Source organism: Pezoporus occidentalis, unplaced genomic scaffold (assembly GCF_034315485.1).
Source record: "Pezoporus occidentalis ecotype Australia unplaced genomic scaffold, CSIRO_AGI_Poc_V1 ctg163, whole genome shotgun sequence".
NCBI classification, from domain to species: domain Eukaryota; kingdom Metazoa; phylum Chordata; class Aves; order Psittaciformes; family Psittacidae; genus Pezoporus; species Pezoporus occidentalis.
This window is the reverse complement of record NW_026913457.1, coordinates 1,035,873-1,062,888: the sequence shown is the minus strand read 5'-3', so window position 1 is coordinate 1,062,888 and position 27,016 is coordinate 1,035,873. Positions and strand designations below refer to the sequence as shown.

Genomic DNA, 27,016 nt, shown 5'->3' with positions numbered 1-27,016 from the left:
CCTCCGTTCTCTCAAGTCTTTGCACTATGGTTCTGTTTCTGCTGCCTCTTTCTTCACCTTCTCCTTCCCCAAAGAAATTCAGCCCCTCTGCTCTCCAGGGACACATCTGGGCACTCCAAAAGGCTCCTCAAAGCCCCTCTAGGCTGTTTCAGAGGTACAATCATACAGCAGCCTGGTATCAGCAGAGTTTTTGTTTATACTTTGGGTCTTGGAAACATACAGGAAATGCAAAACTATTATGTGGGCCCACAGAATGATTTTCAGGTTTACAACAGGAAAATAAAAAACAATCCTACAATTAAAAAAATCAGAATCTTAATGTTTTCAAATCCAAAAGGCAATCAACCTTTAAAAAATCCTCACAATTTAAAGGAGCTTAGTGTCAGCAAACATGTAAGATGGCAAAAGCTCCCCAGAGTTTCCTTTTATTCTTATTTTACCACAGGAAGTAGGTGGTTCAGCCAAAGCAAACAGAACAGGACTTCCACAAGCTGGCTTCCTAAGCTAGAGGATTGTTCTCCCAGTTCTGGTTTGGGTGAGCTGAGGCACAGCAGTTCTGCTGGGCTGTCTCCTCTGGGACAGATGGACAAGATGACAGGAAACAGAAGCTGTAACATGTTTTTATTTTCCTGCCTCACTTAAGACCACATTGAAAAAAGCTTCCCTTGCACCTTATTAAGAGACAACTTGTGACACAAGTCGAGTTGATGAAGCAGTACATGACAGGATCTGTACGGAGTGCTAATGTCAGGCAAGGCAGAGGAGAATGAAGACTGGAAACCTCACTGACACATGGCACTGGGGTTCCTTCTCACATGGAGTGGCTTGCACCATGATACTCAGTAGCTTCTCATCTCTTTTTGTGAATGATGTTCAGTATTAAAGTTTAACAGATAAATAATCAGTTTAAGATATAAATAATCAGCCACCTAGGGGCTGCATGGGTGCTGAGATCCTCCATCCTTTTGTGTGGAAGCAGGGCAGTGAGCCCCTCCAGTAACACACCTTGGCTGTAGCTAAGCCAAGAATTAGACACAGGGCATTTTCAGAATCATGTCCTCGGTGTTATAATTTGTTTCTTTCATTCTGTCAGTGCTCAAACTTGTTGACCTTCCAATCATACTTGCCCTTTCTATCATCTTCGCTTTCAGGAAGGCCAGCAGTTTTATTACAGGGCAATTGGGAGTGTTCTTAGTATAGTCATTTGTCCGAGGCAGTTACTGCATTACTGCTACTGATCAAACAGTAGCAGGGAGCCAGGACTCAGGTTAAGTGGCATTCCTACTTTTGGAACACTGAAGGCCAAACAGAGGCGCATTAGCAGAGCTATGAACAAACATGTGCAAATTGGAGGCAATGCTGTGTGCTGCCTGCTGGCAGGGTCCAGCTGGGGCAAGCCTCAGTGCGGCTCCTGGTGCCCCTGAGCACGCAGTGCTGATCACCCCCTGCAGTGCACCAGGTGGGAAGAGGACACAGGAGCCACTGCACCTGCAGTAACATGCTGATGGAAATTGAGACCTGTACCTTTAAAGTTCTTAAGCATTAAATCGCTGATGCAGAGCTGCAATTATATCAAGTTATTCTGCCAACATGAATCCTGCAGGTACAGACCCAAACCAGCAAAGCTGATTAGTATTGTGGGAGCTCCCTGCATGCTCCTTCAAAACACAATTAAAAAGAGTTTTATTCAGAGTAACACAGGGGTTACAGGGTCAGAAGAGTTTCCATTTCAAAAGACAGCAGGATACAAACTAGCAGGAAGGGGAAAGTAAATTGCCCGGATTTTGTAATGGAAATATCACAGGTATTTAAGCAGCTGGGCTTCTATTTCGTACCAAAATTTTATCCTACCATTTCTAAGGAAAATACAAAAATCAGTGCAAAACCAAACCCTTCTATGTTGTGGTGGTGCATAGCTCTTGTTCTACCTACAGCAAGTACAGATCCTGCCATCTTGCTTTAAACCTTGGGTTTCCCCATCAATTCATACAAAGAACAGATAACAATCCTTTTGACTTTCTACATTTTAAAACTTACTATGATTAAAATAGGGAAGATTTTAAAATTGTAGAAGAACCCCCAGCAAACAGTCTTCCTGTCCAGTTCTGCTTTAAGAAATCAAGAATTCAGTCTTCAGAGCCAACAGAAAAAAAAATAAAAAAATAATTGTCCAGTGCCTGGCAGTCAGCAGTTCATTGTTGTGCCTCACAGTTTACGAGGGCCTGTAGGGACAGGCCAAGGGGAATGGCTTTAACCTGCCAGAGGGGAGACTGAGATGAGCTCTTAGGCAGAAGCTCTTCCCTGTGAGGGTGCTGAGGCGCCGGCACAGGGTGCCCAGAGAAGCTGTGGCTGCCCCATCCCTGGCAATGTTCAAGGCCAGGTTGGGCACAGGGGCTTGGAGCAAGCTGCTCTAGTGGAAGGGGTCCCTGCCCGTGGCAGGGGTTAGGACTGGATGACTCTTAAGGTCCCCTCAACACAAACAAGCCTGGAATTCTGCTTCTTTTTGTGGTCCAGTCTGGTTGTAGCCAGCTACCTTCCTGCAGACTTCATAGAAGAATCACAGAATGGATGACTGGTTTTGGTAGATTATATATATATATACATGAAACTGAAGCAAGGTGCAGAGTTTCTGTGAAACATGGCTCTGCACAGATGACAAAAGTTTGTAAGATTTGGCTACAGCTTAGAGAAGAAGAACAGTTGGATCTAACAGAAGCTAGCTAATATCAAATAATAAAAAAAGAGACTTCTAAATGTCACTCAAAGCAGCATGGAAGTTGACTTCATCTAAATCTGAATGATGGATAAATCTTGCATTGTCAACCTGATCTGAGATTTCTAGAAGCTACCTGGCTTTCTTCTAACCAGGGCAACTTTGATTCCAGCTCTCTGAAGCCATTGGAAGGGTAAGATCTTTCCTCAATCACTGTTAAAACAGCTTTCCTAATTTCCTAGCTTTTGTGATAATATAAAGGTCAGAGCAGAGAAGGGCTTCTCTCCACAGTTTCTCTAAATGTATTGATAGGAATAAAAAGTCCTTTTCTGAATAGATGTGTTTCCTTAAACTTGAAGTCTCTCTAAGTTCATTTGTCTCATTACAGGAACCCAAAGAAACATCATTATTAAAAAGTAACTCCAACATGAAGCAGACCCCAGGTATGCAGGAAGAAAGACAAATCAGGTTGGCGTCTTGCACCCAAGCTTTTGTGTTCATCCCCCTCTATGCCTCCTCACACTATGTAAAAGCTTTGCAAGTACAAACTGAGGGATGGGGAGCAGGGAAGAAGCAAATGTATCTCAACTACTCACTTTTTGTGTTTTGGAAGAAAATAACTTTCTCAGTAGTGTTGAAGCCAAAATGTAACAATCATACAGAGAAGTTTCTCTCCATATACTTACCTCCTCCCCTGACAAGAAAATAAAGTGTTAGAATCTCATGGAGCACACAATTTCCACCTATTTTCAAATCCCTTTTCTTTACTATTTCAGACAGCTCCTACTTATGACTGGTTAAGTCTACCTGTGCTCATGTGCATTTACAGTAAACAAAAGTGGGTTTATAAATAATCAAGTTTTTCTGCTTTATCGAAAGCCTTTTTTTCCCCTTTCGGGGGGGGGGGGGGGAATTCTCGTAAGAATAACATAAGCTAGTTAAATGTTTTAGTAATCAGACTAGTCCCTGAAAAAAAAAAAATTATTAAAATCACTACAGAAAATACTACACACTTTCATATCAGAAACAATGAGATAGTTTAGCATTGTGCATTAAGTTTCCTAAAAAGATAAAACCTTTAGCAGTAGTTAAATCACTGCTCATTCCTTTGGTCAGTAGCAGGAAGATGAAACCTGAGATGTTTCCTCAGACAAAAGACAGTGTTTCTTTTTTACTTTTATGACAACATTAAAGGTATTGTCTTTGTTCCTAAACTACTGAATCTACGTACACATTCGTAAACTATGAATGATTATTTATATCTACTTATATATATATGTTTAGTATCAAACAACACACTTCTTGCTTGCAGCAATTCCTGCCATGTGTCTCAAAGCAGCTTTTGCTGCTCCACAAAATCCTAGTTCAAGGAACATCTCACATTCAGAGTAACTTGGTGGGTGCTCACCAAGAGAAACTATTTGGCAGGAAGTAATCCTGTGATGAAAATGATGCCTGACTGTTACATACACTAATTATTTCTTGGAATGCAGAATACGTAAATCCATGTCCCAGCTTTTAAAGAACCAGCTTTCTATGGAAAGCTTTCATTGCAGTAACACTCATGAGCCTGAATTCAAACCTCCAAAAGCATGACATTCCCGGATAAGGTTGCAAACCTGCATCCCTGTGGCTTTTCTGGCAGCCTTGCCATGTGAGCACACCAAACACACATATTCAGAGGCTCTGCTGCTTCCTCGTGCTGCAGGAGACCTGATCAAGCTGCAGTGCAACAGAACAGCTGAGCTCAAGTGACAGCCTTTGTTCCTAGCTTTGGGGAATTTGTCATCTGCAGTAAGGAAACGTGGGTTTCAGACTTAATTTCACAGAACTTTGCCCCTGCCTCCTGCTCTGCAGCCCACAACTCTTGCTTTTCCCATGCTTACTTCTCGAGCTCTGGCCCTTGGGAAAGAGTACAAGGCAAAATGTTTACAGGAGACAGACTTGTCACAAACGGCACCCTGCCCAAGGTTTGGTAGCAACGTTCCACCCTCAGTTTAACCAACATTTAACATCTTCAGAAGTTTTCATTTTTAATGACACCAAATCAGCTTGTTTTTCAGACCAGCTAATCCAGACACCTACATCCATTGGATGTCAGTAGGGCAACATATTGTTTTTCACCCAGAGAGCAGAGCCCATTATAAATAACACTAAAACCTTTGTGAAGATGACCGTCCTCTCCACAGATTACAGCCTAGAGGCTTCATTATTGCATTGACCATAATTCAATTCATCCCTTCCTAAAAGGTCTATTTCTGCAACCAGCCCCTACCCTTGAAAACAAGTCCAACTAATAATTTCCGATTAATGCAGTCAATTACTAACTCTTTCCCAGCCCCTCACCATCACCTGATTGGGCCAGCATGGAAAGGAACTGGCAACTAACCAGGAAGGAAGAGAAGTAGGGGTAAAATAGCAATAAAAAGTAATTACATAAAAATGCTAAACATATTACATCTGTTAGTTTGCTTAGCCCAGTGGGCTTGACAATTCCAGGTTTTTGCCATTGTCCACGCTCAGACAGACAAGAATGAGAGAAACAGGGAAAGGGCCTTTCAATAAGATTATTAAATCAGTGCATGAAAAATAAGTCGTCATTACATTGCAAAAGGGAGAGAGAAACTCACTGAAATTTCCTTCTGCGATTTGTCTTTGTGATCGCAAGGTGCTATTCTCCTGCTTACACTCTGTTGCCCTGGCAACGTACTCCTGTAAAATAAAGATTATTAAAGCGCATATGATTATTTGGCCGCACAGTGAATGAGGCAGCCGCTTCTGAAATTCCTTATCAGAGAAATTCAATTTTAGGCCAAATTGTGTTTTCGCTGCCTCTCAGCTTCTCTCTCCCCCCCCCCCCCCCCCCGCAATACCAATAAAACCATCATCTTCCTGGCTATACATGATATTTTGTCACTAACTCTTTCATGCCTTGCCTTTCCTTTCCCATTCCAGGTTTTATTTTATGGGAATGATATTCCCCATTTGTAGAAGGTTTTCTCCAAGTTTTTTTTTCCAGCACCTTCAGTCTTTTCTCCCGTAAGTGTACACCTCTCACCAGCCAGCAGCCTGCTCGTGCTGGGTGTCAGTGCCAGGCCCTGGCTGAGGAGCCAGCGAATGAGGCTGGAACGCAGAGGGAGTGCTGGAAGTGTCACAAATACACGAGTGCCCTTCACACCACACTTCCTTGGGGAGCCTCATCTGTGTTAGAGGTGCTGTGGCCTCTGCTTGCAGCTCATCTCCAAGGCACCTTTAGGGAGCTGATGAACAGCCCAGGGAAACTCCCGACTGATGTGTTCTATGCATCAGTTGCTGAACTAACCCTCCAGCTTCCGCAGGTAACACAGGCAGGCAGCCTCTGCAGGGGGCCGAGGCAGCGGCTGTACCTTCAGTTGACTGCCCTGCCTCACATCAGATACATCGAGGGCACAGCGCCCTTCCTGAGCACCGACTTCCGTCTCACTACACGCAAAGCATCGCATGCAATCTCCGCGCAGTGCCCGTCACTCCCGCCCAAGCCGCAGGTGATGAAGCTCGGTGAAGGTCGGGCACGATGTTGCTGCCAGATGCGCCTTGCTGCGTGCGTTCCACCGCACCGGGAGGCCCGCAGACAAGGGCACAAGCCCGTGCCCAGCACTGCTGCACCGGCACGCGGGCACCCCCTCCCTCCCCTGTGCTCCCACCGGCCGCCCCCTCCCACAGCCTCCAACGCCCCCCGCAGTCACGGGCTGAGTAAGAGGCGCCGTGGAGCGGAGCCGCGGCCGCGCTGCGGCTCCCACCTCCAGAGCAGCACGGCCGGGCGGCGGCTGCAGAACCCGCGCAGGCAGCCCCCGGCCGCGCGGTGCCGCCGCGGCACAGCAGGGGGCGCTGCCGCGCCGCCGGCGGCGTCCGCCGCAGGGCGGGACCGGGCGCAGACATGGCTGTGCGGTGCGGCGCGGCGTTAGCGGAGCGCGGCTGGGCGCGAGCAGCCCGGTGCGGGACAGCGGCCACCGAGCGCGACCGGGCCCTGCAGCCCTGTGAGGGGCCGAGGGCACCGAGCGCGGCAGGGCCCGGGCAGCCCTGTGCGGGACAGCGGGCACGGAAGGAGGCCAGGCCCGGACAGCCCTCTGCGTGACAGCGGCCACCGAGCGTGGTCGGGCCCGAGCAGCCCTGTGAGGGGCAGCGGCCACCGAGCGTGTCAGTGCCTGGAAAGTCCTGCGAGGGCCAGCGGGCACCGAGCGCGGCAGGGCGCGGGGACCAGTGTGAGAGACAGCGGGCACGGAGCGAGGCCGGGCCCGGGCAGCCCTATGCGGGATAGCGGGCACGGAGCGCGACCGGGCGCATGGACCTCAGTGCGGGGCAGCGTGCACTGAGCGCCGCCTGATGCGGGGATCTCTGTGCAGGGAAGCGGGCACCGAGCGCGGCCGGGAGCGGTGATCTCCTTACGGGGTGGCCCCGGTCGCGATGTTGCCGGGGCGCGGGTGTCTCCGGGGCGTTCGGGAGGGGACAGGCGCTGCGCTCAGGCCCCTGCGCGTCGTGCCAGCCCAGGGCCGGGCAGGAGGCGGAGGGATGCGAACCTGCGCTGAAGAAGCGAACACCGTGGACGGGGCCTCTGCCACCTTTTTCTTCCCACATGGCGGGTTAACGGAAGCACAAGGACCTGCTGAGGGAGGGTAACCGGCGCCGAGGGCGACACCGGCAGAAGCCCCCGGCGGTTCTCAAACCGCGTGGAAGGCTCCGATTCTGCGCGCACCGTGATGCTGTGGCTTCGGATAGCGTTAAAACGTCTCATCGGCTCCAGAAAGGAAATAAGAATGCTTCTTTAACATTAAACTTGCAATTATGCCTATTTTTTCTCAATGTTTTATAAATGCGACCACAAGCAACTTGCAGCCTTTGTGCAACTCTCTGGGCAGGCACCGTGAAGCTTGAACAAGGAATGTCTTGGAGGCTGTGCATGGATGAAAGATGGAGCAGAGAGGAGGCACAGTTACCCACATTTTGAAGATCTGAGTTCAAGCACTGACCAGATGAAGCTTCCCCTGCCTTAGCTCCTTCTCTCCCTGTCTTAAAACAAGGGGGAGAGCTGTTGCGTACCTTGCGGATAATTGTGAGGACAAATACCTCAGAGGCGAGGGTTGGTTGATACAACAAAAAAACACTTAACATTGTCAACACAAGATACCCCAAAACTGGCTTCTAGTTTCCTCATACTCATCAGATATCAGTGATTAATAACAAGAACAGAATAGGAAAGAAGACCAGAAAGGGTGAGCAGATTTCAACAGAAACAGGCTCAATAGGGCTACACGAGGAAAGATCTGGGTTTTAGGGGTGTGTGTCATCAACTGTCCCCCAATAAACACAGATTTGTTGCAGAGAAAAAAAACCACCACAAGACAACAGCTGAATCCTGGAAGCAGAACTAGATGGGTTTGGGAAATTCCTAGATAACAAACATCATTCCCTGTACCAAATGCAGCTTCCTGGGTTTAAGAAGAGTGAGTACTTTTCCTGAACTGTGTCCTCCAGTTTGGCCACCATCACCTGTATTATCTCCTAAGACTGTTGCTGAGTGAAAATACTGTTTTGGTCACTAAGATCACTTACCAGAGGGCTGCAGAAGCCCCAGTTTCACCTACAAAAGTGAGTAAGCTCAGTTTATAAAAATAAATCTATAATAGTTCCTGAAGGCCCCAAACAGCACAAGTTCTCATTTTAGAACATAAAATACACAAAGATCCCAGTTTCAGTAAACTAGTTACTTAAAATAGTTAATACAAGCAGGCCAGAAAAGCTTAAGAACAGTTACAGAGATGAGAGCGAAGGTCCAGCCTGGCGTCAGCGCTCTGGCAGTGGTTGGGGGCACCAGGACAGCAATAGGATACCCCTCATGGGTGCTTTCAAGGGCTCTCTCTGATGGTCGGAATTTCCCAAACCAAGCATGGTATCTCCACATTTAAAGGATGGGGAAGAACATCAGAAACATCATGTGGTAAACATCAGAAAAGGTGGTGCAATTATATTTAAAGAAGAGTGAAACTAGCTGTTCTTATCTAACATCCATGCCAGGAGCTGACATGCCCCCAAATAACATTTCAGTGGATCAGTAGGTCGGAGAAGGCTGCAGAACACCCTCTGGAAAGGGCAGTGCCTGGCCTCAGGAGGAGGTTGCCTCCCAGCCTGAGTGCTGGACACAGTGCTGCTCTGTTATACCATGTCTGGCTTCTGGGAGATGCTCTTCTCTCTTGGTGATGTGTAACACTATTTCCTTGGCTAGTATTGTTCCAAATAGTCTGTAAAAATACCACTTCTCTGTCACAGGCTTTCTGATAGACTGGAGTTCCAGAGCAAGTGACAGAATTAAACAGCTTGTGGCCAAGTGGGAAAGACACTATTAACAAGATATTCAGAAAATAAACTTTATCCCTTATATTTCCCAGATGTTGCAATTAAAGCTTCTGGTTCTGGTGAGTGCACACTACATGTTTTTGGTGCTAGATTACCTGTCTTGAAGCACTCCTGTCTCACCTGAAGCAAATTATATTAGTGGTCATGGTTTCTAGGAGCAAGGAATAAAAATCAAACAGGCTGGGGAAACCATACCATAGAAATAAGAGAATCTAAAGGATTTAGGGAATATGGTCAAACAGTTGACTGTAAATTCCCTGAGTGCCTGTGTTTCTGGTGACCGTATTTCCAAAAGGACACAGGAAAATTGGAGACAGTGCAGAGTCATAAAAATTATTTGAGAACTGGAATAACTGCCTCAGACTGCAAGACTTAAGGAGCTCAATCTGTTTAGTTTATTAAAAAGATCAAGAGATGGCTTGATTACGATGTATAAGTACCTTCAAAGGGAGAAAATACCAGGTCCTAAAGGGCTCTTTAATCGAGCTGAGAAAGGCATAACAAGAACCAATTGCTGGAAGCTGAAGCCAGACCAGCTTAAATTAGAAATAAGGCACAGTTTTATAGTGAGAATGATTAGACATTAAAAACCCCTACCCTATCAAAGGAAGGAGAATTCTTCATCTTTTAATGTCTTCAAATCAAGACAGGATGTCTTTCAGTAAAGTAAGCTTGAGTTTAAAAAAAGGCTCAATACAAGGGTAATTGAGTGATATTTAATGGCTCATGATAGGTAAGGAAAGCTCTAACATCTACATTTGGAATGAAGGCTTGAAATTTGGCAGCACATAGCTTTGGCAACAGGTACATGCCATTTGCACTGTACAAGAAAAACTGCCTAGTTATAGCTAAGTTATTAGCCTCAAGAAATACCAGATTGCTGATGCCAGTCAGAGACCGATGGTATAAAACTGATATCACTTCTCCTTATTTAGTACATTCCATCTCCCGAGAAGGCCTCACACTGACTAGAGCCATGGCTTTGTCACTATAAACACGGTGCTGAAGCCCCAGGCCGTGAGCAGGAAGCTTTTACATAGTGGTAAATTAATGTTCTGAATGGTCAGACAGACTGGATACAGCTGAAAACACAATGCCAGCCCTTGGCTGGAACCTGCTGCTGTTCATCGCCTTTCTTGAGGAGGGATGCCCCTGACCATCCAAGCTCAGCCTAAATACTCCATGTGAAAGCAGATGGAAACAGCAAGCAGAGCCACACATCCATTGCTGAGAACAAGCAGGGAGACACAGGAGACCAGGAAGACGAGGCAGGATTTATTACATTATTTAACTGCACAGCAGCTGTGGATTTAGATAAGGCTAAAATATTCCATAGTGTAGACAAGGAAGAGTTCACGCACTTACAGGACGACACAGGGAGTACAGAACTCCCAGTGGCTTTGGCTAGGCATTTTTTTTTCTCCGTTACTTTATATCTTTACATCATATTCCCTCTTAAAAGTTTAGTATCAGTCTTTAGAATTCTCTGTGTGAAACAATGTCTTTTTGCCATGGCCACCACCCTCAGCATTCCCTGAACACCTAGATGAGTGGTCTCCAAACTTCTTTTGATCACACCCCTCACTGGTAAAAAATGTTGAGCATGCAGACCAATATATGTGTAATTATTTATGAATTATACACATGTACTGCTGTATGAAGTACTTTATACAGTGTACACAAAAATAGAAATTTTAAAAGGACAGGGATGAATAAACATCATTTTATATTTTTAAAATTTTTTAGCTGTACAAAATATATTTTGCACATCCCACCTTGGAGACCACTGCTCTGGATCCACAAGGGACCATTCAAGGACAACCATTCGTCTAAACTCTTCAAAGAGGTTATGTGCAGTTCCCTCAGGCTCCCTGAAGGGAAAGCTGCAAATGACTCAAGGCTGAGAGTACAGCCCTGAAAACATGGTATGAGTGAAACAACAACTTGCTGCACAGACAGCTAAAATGGGGCAAAACCCAACCAGCCACCACCGTACGGCAGGTTTCCAGGAGCTGAAAAGTGCAGCCATGTTTCAGGTTATAATCTAAACAAAACCTGCTGTCATGACCATAGCACTGACCCAAGAACCTGTGATGAAGACAGATGTGGAAGGAGGTTCAATAAATACTCAGAAGTTCTTTTGTGCTGAGCATGATATAAGATACAGAACAGCGCCAAAGAAACACTTGATGCTGGATGCCAAACCATCAGTCTGCTGCAGCTTTGGCAGCAACTGACTCCTGAAAGCAAGTTGCTGAAGGTGAAAAAGAATGGGACTCCTTCCAAGTCTACCACTTAGGCTTATCATCAGACAACCAGAACCAGCATTTTCTGATGCAGTGCCACGCAACCAGACTTGACACTCTTGAGCTTCTGAAGTGAGCTGTAGGGTCTCTGCAGGGACACTCACTGGGTGAGGAAGCATATAGCTGTAGTGCTACTTGTGAAGACTCCTTGCCACGAGCTTCAGATGGAACTTCAGGTGAGAGAGAAGCCCATGAGAGAGAAGCATTGCCTGAGCAAGCCACAATCACCCTATGACTCTACTCCTGAATTCTCACTCCAAGACAGAACCTATGCATCACTGAAGTCGAGGGAAAACTTTGAAATACATTTTAGTGTGCCACGGTTTCACTACAGTCTGAAATGTTTGTTAGGCATATGACAATCTCCTTTTCAGGGCTGAACTGTTATACATCTTCTAATCCAATTTCAGTTGACTCAGTCAATGGACTTTCCATCATTTCCTTCATACTCCTATCATGATGGGTATCATAAATCTTGCTAATGGAGGATATTACCTGATACCCAAGATACATTTTCCTTCTTGTATTATGATCACAATACATTTCATTTGCATTCCTTAGGCCCTGTCCAAAACAATTCTTCTCTATGGTTTCTGTTTATGCTCTTCATATGCTCATGGACAAGTACAACACTCTTCATTTATTCTGCCAAGTTAAACATATCTAATTCTTTTCATATTTCCTCATAAATCATTACTTCCAGCCCTTAAACACAGCTTTACTCAGAAAAATTATTTTAGAAATGGTGTTGCCTGGGATGCACATTTACTAATCTCACAGCAGCTGCTCCATCATTTTTTTAACTGCCAGTGCTTTGCACTAATTCCACAATTTATTTTTTGTAGCATGGGGAAAATCTTTGGTTTGTAGTGCCAACCTTACACATTTTCACTCTCCCCATCATTCAGCGACTTCTGAATTTCTTTTTGTTATCTTGCATAAAATATTAATACAAAAATGACTGAGAAATTTGTATACATTTTAACAGAATTCTGTGATGCTGTTGTTATTTCTTTCCTCCCATTTGTGTATGTCAAACAATATAATCCTTGACTAGAAGCCACTGGTAAGAATCTTACTTATTTTTGGTGTGGTACCTACTATATATTAGTTTTTTTAAAAAAATTCTTCCTATAAGTGCAAACCTCATTTTGTTTAATGTAATGCAAGTAACCTGATACTTTCAGTGGGGTTTACGTTACTGTGCCTGAGTAGACTTTGATTATTTGAAGACTCACTAGCAGAATAAATCCAAACTTAAAGGAATAACACACCTTAAACAAGGAGTTATTTTACTTCGTTAAGTTACCAGAGTCATTGCATTCACTAACAAGGCAAGAACAAACACCCAGAGAATTCCACCTCAGCACAGAAGGTACTCCCCAGCAGACTTGCATGTGTGACAGACATGTTTCCAAGTGTACCAGTTTCCTCCTTGGGGAAGCTTGCCATATTTTGTGTTCCCAACTCATTTGTGGCACATTTTTCCTGCAAGGTGCTCTGCAGGAGGCAGTGCAGAGCTCACAGCCCTGCAGGCACAAAGGGAGGTAGTGCCCTGTGTCTGGCCCCCCTCTCCCACTTGGCTCCTGAGCCTGTAGAGCTGCTGCCAGTGGCTGCTCTGGGGAGGTGGGTGCAGAAAGACAACTCCAGCCAGAGCCTGGACATCAAGTCCCTGGTGCCGGTAGTGGAAAAGCCTATTTATGCCCATCTTTTCACTCTCAAGCACTACACATAGCTTAAAAGACTGGAGGTTTCAGTTGGTTTTGGGTTTTGTTTTTTGTGGTGTGTTTTTTTTTTTTTGTAGTGAATATAGATAATGAGGCAAAAGAATTCTGACAATGTTTTACTATGTACAGAGTAATACTGACTTGAATCCCTTTCCTGAGGGAAGGAAAAGGACACACAGTAGTGCTTTGAATAGATCCTGCAATCCCTTGCTATCTTAGCAGTTTATTATCCTCCAAAATAATTCTCAATGTTTTGCAAAACACTGTAATTAATTGCTTTAACATAAAGGACACATATTGTACGTAGAACTGTTTTCCTATTTATAGTAATCTTTTCCAAGTAGTCTATTACCATCCGACATCTTGAAATGTCTTCATTACTTATGAATAGGCTATCTGCTGCTGTGTTTTCTTCCCCTTTGTAAAGGCCCATTTATGAAATCAGTTCAGTAGCTCATCCATTTTAGATTACTGGTTGACTCTCCATTTAGTAATGATTTCTTTACACACACCCCCTCCCCCCCCGTAAACAATTTCTTATTTCTCTTTAGTTCTCTGCAGCATTTACTCAGCCTTTTTTATTACTGTTAGTCTCTACATCATAAATAAACCTGAATTCTGATTTTCACCCTATTTCCTTTCATCATTTCAAGTAAAGGCACCTTTGTACCGTCAAATCTTTGAGCTACATCAGTCACTTCTTGTGTCTTGTATCTTCCTTTATCAGATGAACTAGTTGTGATGTGCTTATGATATATTTAAATCCCTGCCTGTTTTTCTCTCTACTTGTGTTTGTTTCCTTTTTAAATATTTCTTGCACCTACTTCTATTTCACTAGTTGCTTAGTTCCTTGAAACTTACCAGAATTTTTAATAGTCCAGTATTTCCTGTTATGTGCAGCTTTCCCACACACATTCTGTAGGGTGAATTCAGGAGCTGATCGTGTTTGAAGCTCGGACACAGCTGCCTTTCCTCTGGTCAGACTCGACAAGGCTCAGACACTGCAGATCTGACAAGCAAGTTCTCCCCCTTTTCACTCCCCTCTCACAAATATCCCAACAAAGATTAGTGCTAATGTTCTACTTCCATTATATTAGGCTGAGCAGTTGCTTGATACATCCTACTGGTACAGATTTGGAAAAGCAAGAAAAGCAAGAAACTCACTTTCATTACCAAGGACAAAATTAATACCAACATAAACTGCGGATAAAAGTGATTGTTCCATGTTGCACCTCAAATTCCTTATCAGGCATTTAAGTTTACACTAAATTCCAAGGAAACCAGGGCTGAGAAGAGTTTGCCCTGCTTAAGATCATCTTAAACATGGTTTGCTGGTTCTGTGCAATGCAATGTGTGCAGTGTGCTTTCAGGGATTCTTCCAGAACGAGCTATCATGTTTTATCAACACAGAGTACTTATTGAGTGTTGATGCAGAAAGCCCAAAGGAACATATGTAAACTGACTTCTTCAGAAGAAATCACAAGGAAGAACTGAGGGAGTTTAATATAGACACTAGGAGTAAAATTTAGTTATTAGAGACACTCCTCTAATGCTGATCATATCCAACTGACTAACAAAACCCCACATGCACTTGGAAAGGTACAAAAGAATATAGAAGAAATGCAATGCAGACTATGAAGACAACTCTATCAGAAGATTCAGCAAGTCAGAAATGAAGTGCCAGACAAACTTGATATCTTCATTTCGGTTTCATTGGAAATCCTGGTACCTCAGGGTGGGATGAGGAGGTGGGAAAAAGAAATTTTTTAGATAAATGTATCTGACGAAGTACCACAACCCCTCATAGTCATGAGCTTGGGGTGGCATTTTTATTAATGGAAGGATTGGATATTTGCAGTCACAGACAGTGACTAAAATAATAGTATTTATTAACTGATTAAAAATTTCTGCAAATTTAAATAAACTACAAAACTTAGAAAAAAAAAAAGGTGATGTAATTCAAGATGCAAAGTACCCAGTGACCATCCTACTTGCCGCAAGTACTGCCTACTGGTGGTTTGTGGGCTTTGACAGGCTTCTAACTGGTAATGCTGAAGTACATGAAGACACAAAAAGCTCCTTAAGGGTTCCTGAGGAACACATTTTGACTAAGTTTTTTAAAAATTTTTCTAAGATTATTAAAAAAGAGGGGAAAAAACCCCAAACCAATACTGGCTGAAGCTGAGAGGATGGTGTATGTAAAGAAGAGAGTTGGATCCTCCGAGAGGTTGGGTGTATGATTTCCCACAGTAAAACTTGCGCATTGAAAGCAGTGAAATAAATGAAAAAGCATAAAAGTTGCAGTTTATTATGCCTCAATGGTCTCCAGAGTAAATCTGCTTAGCCTGCAAATCAAAGGAGGATTTTCCCACCTTCTAGCTATGAAAATCTGAAACTAATTCTGTGTTCTCTGGCCACTCATAATACAGGCTCTACAATCAAAACATAATTAACAACATTGCTGCTGCTGCTAATGAATAAGCTAGAAAAGAATCTACCTCACTTTTATCTAACATTAGTTTTACAGGAGAAATGGAAAGAGAAAGGCAAGAACGACAAAGTACTATTTTGAGGTCAAAGCTAGCAATTGCAATAATTCAAGAAGGTAGCCACTTTCTAAGTGTAATTAGCAATGATTAGAAAAAGAACCTCACCAAGAAAAAAATAAAGCTGCATCCACCCTTCAGACTTCCCTGGGTTTAAACTTGACAAATAGGTACCCATTCTTGCTTATTATTATCTCACTCTTGTTCCTTAAGCCAAACGTTGTGCTTGTGGCAGTGAGTTCATCTTCCACAGAAGTGGGGTAGAGATGTATTTCAAAACCAGGGTCAAGGCAGAGTGAATTGATGATGCTGTTACCAACAGCCACAAGCTGACTACAGACCCTTTCACAGCTGGATCTAGGCACAAATTGGCACAGGCAGACCAACAGGTAGAAATAGTTTAGAAAATGTTTCCTATTCATGATCAGACTTTACTGTTTTAAATTAATAGTAGTTACAGGAAATTATACACAAAACCTTTCCCAATTTTTCCGCTACTTCTTTCCTCAGTTTTGGCTATGAATTCAACCTCTTCTGTCCCCCCAGAATCCAGAAAACAAAGCACAAAAAACAAAACCAAAAATGTACTCCCCTCCTCCTCTCCTCCAGAACAGCACAAGCCATCCTTCAGATCAGGTCAATAACAACAAAACTAGGAGAAAGCTTTTCAATATTAATTTTTTAAGTTAGTCCAATTAAAGGTAACACCTTCAATCTCCCTTATGCTGCATTTTCCAAACATTTTAAAACATTGGATACAAAATGCTGATCATGAAAGAAGCTGAAAGCTAAATGCTAAGCTCTGCCAGGAGTAAAAACTTTGTCTCTAGGGAACTGGCTATCAGTCAGCCACGTGATCCAGTAAGTTATACCAACCTTTGTCCTATTCCAAGGGCTTCCCTTAATCCAATTGTTTTGATACATCTTGACGTTATTATCCCAGATCTCATTACCACATTGCAGAAGAAGAGACTGTAAGTCCTGAATCAAGAATAAAGATCAGACTGCAAAACACGGTTCTAATATTGGCTAAACTGAAAATCTCTACTAACAAAAGTGCATCTTTACTTGGAGCAAAGGGTAGACAAGAGAGTGATGGTAAGAATAATGCCAATGTACTATCAAGAAGCTACCAAGAAAAGAAAGCCCAAAGCTCCTCTTCTCCAGAGGTTTTAGGTGTAGTTTGCACTTTCATGTCAAAGATAGAGTTGGTGTCAAACACTGCTCAGAGATCTACCTACTTCTGCTGCACCTACAGACAATAACACGCCATGAAACCTCACTTGGAGTACTGTGTGCAGTTCTGGTGTCCTCAACATAAAAAGGACATGGAACTGTTGGAACAAGTCCAGAGGAGGCCACGAGGATGATCAGGGGCTAGAGCACCTCCTGTATGAAGACAGGCTGAGGAAGTTGGGGCTGTTCAGCCTGGAGAAGAGAAGGCTGCGTGGAGACCTCATAGCAGCCTTCCAGTATCTGAAGGGAGCCTGTAAGGATGCTGGGAAGGGGACACTTCATTATGGACTGCAGTGATAGGACAAGGGGTAATGGGTTCAACCTTAAACAGGGGAAGTTTAGATTGGATATAAGGAGGAAGTTCTTTACTGTGAGGGTGATCAGGCAATGGAATGGGTTGCCCAGGGAAGCTGTGAATGCTCCATCCCTGGCAGTGTTCAAGGCCAGGGTGGACAGAGCCTTGCGTGAGATGGTTTAGTGGGAGGTGTCCCTGACCATGGCAGGGGGGTTGGGACTAGATGATCTCAAGGTCCTTTCCAACTATAACTATTCTATGATTCTATGAAACAACTTGCTAAGAGGTCCTCCACTTTCAGAGGTCTCTTTTAAGGAATTATTTGTCATCCCCAGGGTCTTGTATTTAGATTTCTAACTGTTAAGCCATTGTCCAGAACCATCTTCAGTCTCTGCAATTTGAGAGACAAGCTCAGTATTTTCTTTTCCTGAGTAATTCAAATTGTGATCATATTTAGGAGGACAGCAGATGATAGCAAAATCTTAGTGCAGCAAGCAGTCTCCCCAGCATGACAGAGCGGGAAAGCAGAGAGACTCCAACAATGAAATTCGTAAGGTTGAAAATAAACACAGTGAATCACAAAATAGTTGAGGCTGGAAAGGATGTCACAAGATTGGCTTGCCCAGCACCCTTCCTCAAGCAGGGTCAGTTAGGACAGGCTGTCCAGAACCATGCCTGCTTGGGTTTATGGCTGTATTCATGGATGAAGACTTCACACCTCTTTTGGCCATCCAGTGTTTAATCACCCTGTCAGTAAAAAAAAGGGGTTTTTATGTTTAGATGGAGTTTCCTGTGCTTCAGTTTGTCCCCACTGTCACTGGACATAGCTGATGTCGTGGTTTAAAACCAAGCAGTCAGGGACGGAGAGGAGAATTGAAAAGAATGCAACTCCCATGGGTTGAGATAAAAACAGTTTAGTAACTAAGGTATAACACAAATCGCTACTGCTACCACCAATAATAACAATGATAAAGGAAATAACAAGGGAAGAGAATACAACATCTCACCACCCGCCGACTGATAACTCGCCCCACCCCGCCCGACGAAGCACCGCCTGATACCTCGTCCAACCGCGCAGTCCCCCAGCCCTTCCGGGTAACTCCCAGTTACATCCTGGGCATGACGTGCTGTGGTATGGAATACCTCTTTGGTCAGTTTGGGTCAGGTGTCCTGTCTCTGCTTCCTCCCGGCTTCCCCTCCTCCCTGGCAGAGCATGAGGCCCAGAAAGTCCCTGGCCAGACCAAACATTTGAGCAGTAACTAAAAACATTGGTGCTATCAGCACCGTTCCCAGGCCGAAAGTCAAAACACAGCATTGCACCAGCTACCAATAAGGAGAAAAATTACTACTACTGCTGAACCCAGGACATTATCCACCCCTTATTCCATACCATTCATGTCATGCTCAGATCCCACATTTTCAATATACCATCACTCTTATCTCAGTGCACTCTTATCTTAGTGCATGGACCAGTCCCTATAAAGCTGCTGAGTCCATCTGGTCCATGATGTCAGGCTCCATCTCTTGTAACAGTCAGAGCAGGAGAGGCTGTGTGCAGTGTTCACACTTGTGAATAACCTGGGCAACAGCATCCATTGCTAAGTCCACCCCTCAATCATGAGTCCATCTCTATGTTGCATCTCTGCTCTGTTGGCCTGAAGTGCCATGGGCCCACCAGGCTCAAAATAATTCACTGTCCCCTTCAGCAGTTACTGCAGCGTGGTCCCCCAGGCTGCTCTCCCGGGCCGGTTCGGCCGCCAGTGCTCCCAGGGCAGCTCCCCTTCTGCTCCCCACAGCCTCACAAAGACGGGGGCGAGAATGAGGGCCAGGATGGTGAAGAGCAGCAGGACAGCCAGGTACAAGTCCACAGCCACGTCCATCCCACCCTGCTGCTGGAGCCTGCCTGTATTACAAGTCATTACCGTAAACTACAGTGAGACAAGAACCTTAGCCCAAGCCCCACACTTGATAAAACTAACACAGCAAATACCAGCTGTAAGTAAGGTATGACATCCTGAAACTGTGAGATCAGAAGCAACAACTTTGAGAGCAAATAAATCAGCATTGTGACGAATGATTATTAATCCCAAACTGAATGCTTATCACAAATACAATTAGACCAGTCAGATCTGCTGTTATCTCAACCCTTTGTGCCCCACGTTGGGTGCCATTAAGAACTGTGGACACCTTTGATATTAAGAAAACAACATTCCAGGTTTATGCATATTATTTAATAACATTGTGGGGAAAAAAAAAAACAGCTTGCTAGCGTGATTATTTAAAAAATTGCATTTAGTAACTTAAATGCTTGGCATCTAAGTAGCTCCAGCAATCCAGAATGCTAGCCAATATTCCTCCATCGCTGAAAAAACAATTTAGCTCCCAATACTATACACTTAGTCTATTTAATCTTCCTCTTTAATACATTAAATTTCTTTGTATTTGTTTAAATTCTAGGCAGCAAGAAAGAAAAATATTGTTATCCTCTTACTGAAAGCCTCAGATACTTAGCACTGTTCAATACTTGGCAAGATAAATTACATAGCTGCTCTAGAACAATCATGCCTTTTAGAAAAAAATAATGGGTATGTCTGTTGTCTTTTTCGTTAACATGAAAGGGAAGCCAAGCAAAACATGAAGTGGCAAAATACTGAGGAATGACAGAAGACTTGCCCATGTCACAATGCAATTGTAAGATTATCCCATTTCCTCTCATTTCTGAGTATTGGACATGCTTATTTTTTTGAGAAAGATGGACAGAAGACCAGAGTAAAGAGGTTTGGATCCTGCTGGCCTGAAATCAAGGAAACAATACCTAACTTATTTTTCACCCAGGTATTGTTTGGATTTCCTGTGCTGGTGACTCGGAAGCAATTTGGAAAGGCTCAGATACTTGTCACTGGCCATCACAACAGTTAACCTTCATGACCACATGTATACAAGTGTGCTACCATGCCACTTGCCATCTGGCCACTTAAAAGACCATGGCTTCTAAATGGTACCCTTGTTTGGAACCAGACTCCAGTACTGCTGCACAGGTTTCCAGAGGTGCTCACAAAAGTGATGATCAGGAGTGCCAGAACGTGGAACTTTCCACATCAGCAGCATCATGCATGGTGAGGTGAAGACTTCATTCATACAGATCAAATGGGGATACATCCCTCATAGCTGAAATTGTGCTGTGGACCAGATTATCCCATTAACGCTCCCATGTGGGGAAAAAAGTATTGTTTTTTTCCTTCAATAAAAGAACAAAGCCCATTGATTTTTCTGTTTATAGAGAGGATGAAAACAACTCAGGCAAAGTCCTCATTCTCTTGTACTTGTTTTAAATACAGTATGTTTTTGTTTTTTTTTAATTGCTGAAGCAATTGCATCTCAAGCTATGGAGCTGGAGTGTTCTAACTCCCACCGGTGTCCGTGTACTGACCTCAGTGGAGGTTTCAGAGTTAGAGATTTCTTTTCTGAAGGAAGATGGCTGGCATCTGTCACAACCCGCCTTCTAAGCGGAAGGGAGGGAGATTGCAAAGCTTTGATACATTCTGATTTACACTATTATTCCTAGCTACCAAAATATTTAAAGAACAAAAAGTATGATTTCAGTTCATGACCACAGAGCCATTGTAGCACACTGACTGATTGCAATTGCATTTTACAGACCCTGAAGCAACTACTCAGTACAAATTTTAGGTAAGAAATTGCTGTAGAGTTCTCATGGTTACTGTGCAAAAGACCCAACAAAGCAGAAGATGATTCTGTGAAATGCAGGCTGTCTACATAAACCCACCAGATGTACAGCTCCAGCTGAGCACTTGCCTTTTAGGAGCACACTCATTGTTAAAAGACTGTCAAAAATTCTTGTGATATTAGAACATTAGAGACTGTAGGATTGATCCCTGGCAGTGGGCAACAGCAGGTCTTTCATGACCATGTGAAGGATCCTATATTTCTGTGGAAAAAAATTCACCACCATTTGCCAAGAGTTACTGTGAGACTGGGGGACCATATTGCAAAACATTCTGCTACTGAAAGAGTTGTGTAGCTCAGTACATTTCACTATTACTTACGCTAAAATTTAATTTAGATTAATTCCTAATTAATTTGGGGAGCTTGATCCCTTTGCAAATGGTGGCACAGACACTTCATAGGTGTTTACTGCAGGATTGAAGTACTTTTTGGCTTAGTCTGCATGTAACTCACGTGCAGCCTCCTGGATTTATCTGGACTATTTGTTAAATTTATGGAAAAGTACACCTGCTAAATTCATTTTTTAAAAAATCATCATAGAAGACTACTGCTCAATAAACAGGAATGCCAGAACCTTCAGTGCTAACAGCCCCCGCTGAAGCAGCTTACTTGAACAGGAGGAATTAACTTTAGGGCAATTGTCTCCTGAACATCAATAGACAGGAGCACTGACTGAGGAGACTTTCTTTTTTGTGTGCTGGTGGTTTGTGAAAAGAAATCTTTGGAAGCAGAAGACAGCAAAGAATAAAACCAAACACCTTGGTCGTTAATGGATGAATCTCAATTTCAATTATTAAAGATAATTCTAGCACAGAAATAGGGGATGTTCTGGAGGGGAGGGGGTATAGGCCTTTTTCCCCTCAAATCATCTGAGGAACTTAATTTTGCAAAGACAGCAATGCTGAGAGTGTTTAGCCTCCAGATTAGGCTCCGAGTTACAGCAACATTAATGTGATTATGGTCATCATGTCTGATATTTGCAGTATGCTACCTGTAGCAGCTGTAAGTACATGAAAAATACTTGTCAAATGAGCGGCCTAGGGGAAAGCGTTTGGGTTGCACTGGCAACCATAAGAGGAGGGAGCAGCATTCCAGTGCACATGGACAAAATAGTTACAAACATGAAAGTCCAAGGAGTAAAAACATATTAAACTACATGGGCTAAATATTTGCGAGCAACTGTACCATTCAAAATGCTGTACAAAGTTAAAGTATGCAGTACTCTGCAGTTTAATATGTATTTCATAGTCCATAAAATAATATTCATTTTCCATTGAGTTTTAAATCAAATTATGAAACACCACTCCTTTCCCATTAGTATTTTGGTGAAGAATTTTGGAACAGTCAACTGCGCTATTTAGTTCCATCTGTTGAAGCTTCTTTCCTTGCCACTCCATCTGATCAAGCTCACTAGTACTTCTTCCTTGCCAACACACATTAAGTCAGTCAGTAAACCTCACTGCCACCCTGCATCTGTCCACACTGAAGAAGTGAAGAAATGGGGTGGTGTTTATTGAGGCAGCAGAGGCATGGAAACAGCCCTTAAATATTTAGAAGATTGTGACAAAGAGTGAAAACTCTTCTCCATGTTCATGGAACACAAAAAGAAGTAGGTATGAATTGCAGTAAAGGAGACTTAGATTAAATAATGAAAAAAAAAAATCTTTCAAATAGTAAAGATAATTAGCACTGGAATACCTTTCCTGTATCAGTCATTACCATAGATGGAGAAAACCTCCTGCCTTTTCCAGCCCTGTATCCAGTGACAAATCCTTGACATCCCTTTCAGTCTTTTATCTCCTCACACAACTCCAGTCAGCTCTTCACCATTATCTCACAAGATAACGAAGTTTGATTTTTTCATTTAACAAATGGTGTAGGGTTACTAAATCTTTTGGTATAAGAAATTGCTTGTCTAAAAGGCACCAGTGATCCATAAAGTCTGACAGCCTGTCTACAAGATCTGCCAGCATCAGTTTGGGGAGAAGAAACTTTTCCTAAGGGACCTGAAGAATAATCTGTCTCCATATGTCCTCCTGGTCTCCAGTCACTATTTAGCAGAAATCACGTACTTCACAAAACTGTTTTAAAAGTAAATCAGAACTGAGGGTTTTCTTGTTGTAGTTCTGAATCTTGCCATATTCTTCATCTGCACGCACTAATCCTAATGGCTAATTTTAAATTAGGTTGGAAAAATATTTCGTTTTATCTTGAGCATTGAATTGTATCAAGTATTCTTCTTTTGGACATAAAGACTGAACAGGACTCTCATATATTCCATTTTTGTGCATGAACAACCTTTCAGGAAAGCTCCAATTGTTTTGGCGATTACACACACTGTTTATCTATGTATTCTGCCATTAAATAGGATGGTATGTAGGTTCTACTGTAAATTCCTGTAGAGGAATAGCAGAATAAGCATTCATGCCATACTCACAATGGGAGATAAGTATCTGATCTGGAATTTCAGTACTGTGGTGGTTAAAACAGTGAGAGAAAAACAACATTGTTTTGCACTTAGAAACCTGTTTCTAATCAGCTAAGCTACTCCTATGGGGTCAAATAAAAATGATTAGCTTATTAAAAGCATAGCTTTGCTATTTAATAAGCAAAAATGATTGAAAATTCTGTTCCAGATCCTGATAATTTTAGTGTTTCTAGTTAAGCCTGCAAAATTGCATTCATTATTAGTGTCTAGATTCATTAACAATTCAATTTATAGATATTAATGCTTATAATGCATGCTTCGCTTGCCAAAACTTGAAGAGAAATTGTTTCAATTAGCTTTCATGGATCATGAATCCTACCGGCTGGGTATTTTTAGACAAAAGATACAAACACATCCCCAAGCAATGCTAATGCACAGCTGGGATTCCTATGTAAGGTCTGTTAACAGTTGAAAAACAGTAAATGAGTTTTACACAGAATGGTTAGACAGGAACAGTACCAATAAAATATTTGCAGGTCACACTACTCCCCTCAAAAAAGTCAAGATTCCCTGGCTTTTGTGCTGTGGTTTGCAAAAGCCAAACCAGGAAGATATAAACTAGTGCCCAGGTTAAAGAATATTTTCGAGCATGTGACTAAGCACATTATGTGTATGTACAGGCCCATGGCAAATTGTCCCATTCTCATTTTCAAACTATTTAATTACAATCAGTAAAGATGCACGGATGTAACCAAGGACATAATTTTGCTCAATATTTCCTCTTCTTTCCTTAAATTAGTTACAGTCAGGGAGAGGAACCCAAAAATCTACACAAATGATTTTGCACTACACATGCAGAAGAAAAGAACCCCAGGACCACACAGCAGACCAGTCGCTGAGCTGATGACATGATGGGCTCATGCATCATGGCTAGCACCATCAGCAGGTACGTAAGGTCTGGGAGCAGCAAAACCTGCAGTCTCACAGCCACACCACATCAGACTCTGAGCTTTTACATGATTGCATGTGCTTTGCATGAACCAAAGAAAGCATGCAGCCTCAGGACAGAGACCAGCGATTCTATCTGAGCACTCAAAGGAAAAGCAACAAGAATCACTTAGGTCCACATGCTGGACTTCATTAGTACAACTGAGTTAGCCTTTATTATTGCCAGTAATTCACTACCCTCTCTTCTTGTCTTCTGAGCATTGTAAACACCAGTTGGAAAGTGGAAAGATTTTAATGAAGCTACTACACAGAAGGCATCACAAGGTACAACAGATATCTCTGAAGTCAGTGCAAGTCACCCCAGAGAGCTAACCTGCTGTTCCTGCTTCCTGAATACAGGGTTCTGTAGCACAAGCACTCCAGTGGAGCCAAAGCCCACAGTCCATAACTGCTACACAGCACCACAGCTGCTCTCTGATCCAGCACATCTGTCTCTGATCAGACCCTCTTCCAGTATTTATAGGAATTAACTCCTCCATGATTCCATGGAACTCAGAACTCAAATACAGTGAAAAGATGCTGGCTTAGTTTTGATTTTCTGGTTTGGTAGTTCACTGCCATTTTTTTGTGAGCGGCACCCCTTTAAAAACAGGGCAGGAATTTCCAGTCTGGTCTTTAAACAGTGCAGGGAACGTAAAGTAAGGAAAAGAGGTCTTCAGCACATGAACAGCATATCTAAGGAACAGTCTGCTTTCAACTCATGCCCGTATTATTTGTCTAGAAGGCAGTTACTACATTCTCTCTGAAACAGACCTAAGGAAGGTGTTTTCAGGCACAGGAAACATTCAAAGGAAATCAGTGTTTCTGCAAACTGATTACCTTGTGGCTCTCCTCTCTGAGAATAAGGCAAACTAAATTCCAGGAATATTGAAGATACTCAGTGTTTTACCCAAATAGCTTAACCAACCATTCCTCCATAAAGCTGTTTTTTGTTTCAAAAGTGCCTAGACTATACAGATCAATCAAGTTATTTCTTTTGAGTTGGCTTATTTTTGGAAAGCAGCACTCTGGAGAATACCACCCTAATGGCCGACCGCATTGGTGTCTTAAGCAGGCATTTCACTGCTAGGCTTGAGCAGATCTATCTCATGTTTATTTGTAGGGCAGAAAGTCAGGCCCACACTAAATTCTTTGCCAGTGATGTGAGAGCGTGTGCTCAGCTGGAATTCCTCTGCAGAGAAAAGCAATTAAGAGAAAGATTTAGAGGACTAACATCAGCACCGAATGTAGCTGGAGCCCGGTCTACAGACCAGCAGCGTGAGCAGCTGCCCCACTGCCGCTCAAGGCAGCTCTGGGGCTAGCACTCTCAGATGTATGGCGTTCTAATTAAGCACTGTTGTGGAGTTAGGGCTTAAGTCAGGGCAACCTTGTTATAACTCGAGACGATCCGTCTTCCACAGTTTAACTTCACCCTGAATTTGTCAGTGCATTAGTAGATGATGGACCGCATTTCACTCCTAGTCTGAACCACATTGCTTCTTAAGCATTGCAAAGCACATAAAGCTGCTGGGGAAGGTAGGGGTGCAAATCAAGATCTCAAAAATCTTCAAATGGCTCAAAATTTTCCAACCTTTATTCCTTAACTCAGGTATTTACTTTGTTAGATTCAGATTAGGGCCAAAAAGCTGGGAAGAGTGGTACCAAGGAACAGATTTGTGCTTCATGCAGGGAGTATTTTGGCAAAGCAGATGGTATTAAGAAGCCCCCCCATGGCTTCTTGCACTTACACTCTTTTAATTTCAGGCCTCTAAATTCATACAGAAAAGTAATCTCAACAGTTACTTTTAACAACCCGTTGTGTGATCACCTGCACCAAGCAAGAAGGAACATAAGCTTATAGGCCTTAACCTGCACTATCCAAATTCGTTAATTCAAGATTATATCTTGAACAGTACGTAAAACGAGTCCACTAATTTAATAAGCAAAACGCCTCAAAACTATATCAGAAATGAAATGACAATGCTAGCCTTACTGCCAGCAGCTGTGGTCAGCAATAAAATCATTAGCAATACCACATTACTGTTCAAGGCCGTAACTCATTTGGTTTAGAAAGCCCACAGAGGACTGACTTGCTTTGCCATGAAGAAGAGAGTGCAAACAGATTCCAGTTACGACATGATCTGTTTTATGCTTCCCCCACTTCCTACAAACATGCTATGAGACATTTTCCACCAGTCCCTAAACAGTCTGGTTATTCCTTTGACTACAGAGAATCAATGAACAGCCCAGGTTGGAAGGGACCTCAGGAGATTGTTTGCTCCAACCTCTCTCATGGGAATAGGAACCTAGAGGAGATTCCCTAGCACCCTGTGCAGCTGCATCTTGAAAACTCCAGTGATGGCGATTGTACTGCATCCCTGGGGAGGTTGTTCCAGTGATTTGAGTGCTCTCACAGTAAAAAATATATTTCTTATATCAAGATAAAACCTCCCTCAGTGCAACTTGTATCTGCTGCCCCTTGTGCTCTCCATGTGAAGAGACAGACTCTCTCCTCTGCTGCTGCCTTTTAAGTACCAGAAAACTGTGATGAGGCCCCCCGAGCCTTCTCTTTGCCAGAGAGGAAAGACCTAACTCCTTCCTCAGAGGAACCTCACAGGTTCTTCAGCACTTCGAACATCAT

At 43.2% G+C, this 27,016-nt stretch overlaps 1 long non-coding RNA gene across 1 annotated transcript; it reads right to left on the bottom strand.

Annotated features, from left to right (window-relative positions):
- Nucleotides 1-24,524: 24,524 nt before the first annotated feature.
- Nucleotides 24,525-26,721, bottom strand: LOC134160701 (uncharacterized). Its single transcript, XR_009963661.1, has 2 exons — nt 25,763-26,721; nt 24,525-25,009 (listed from the first exon to the last, which is right to left on the bottom strand). It is a non-coding gene; the product is annotated as an uncharacterized LOC134160701 (long non-coding RNA).
- Between the last annotated feature and the right edge of the window lie 295 nt (nt 26,722-27,016).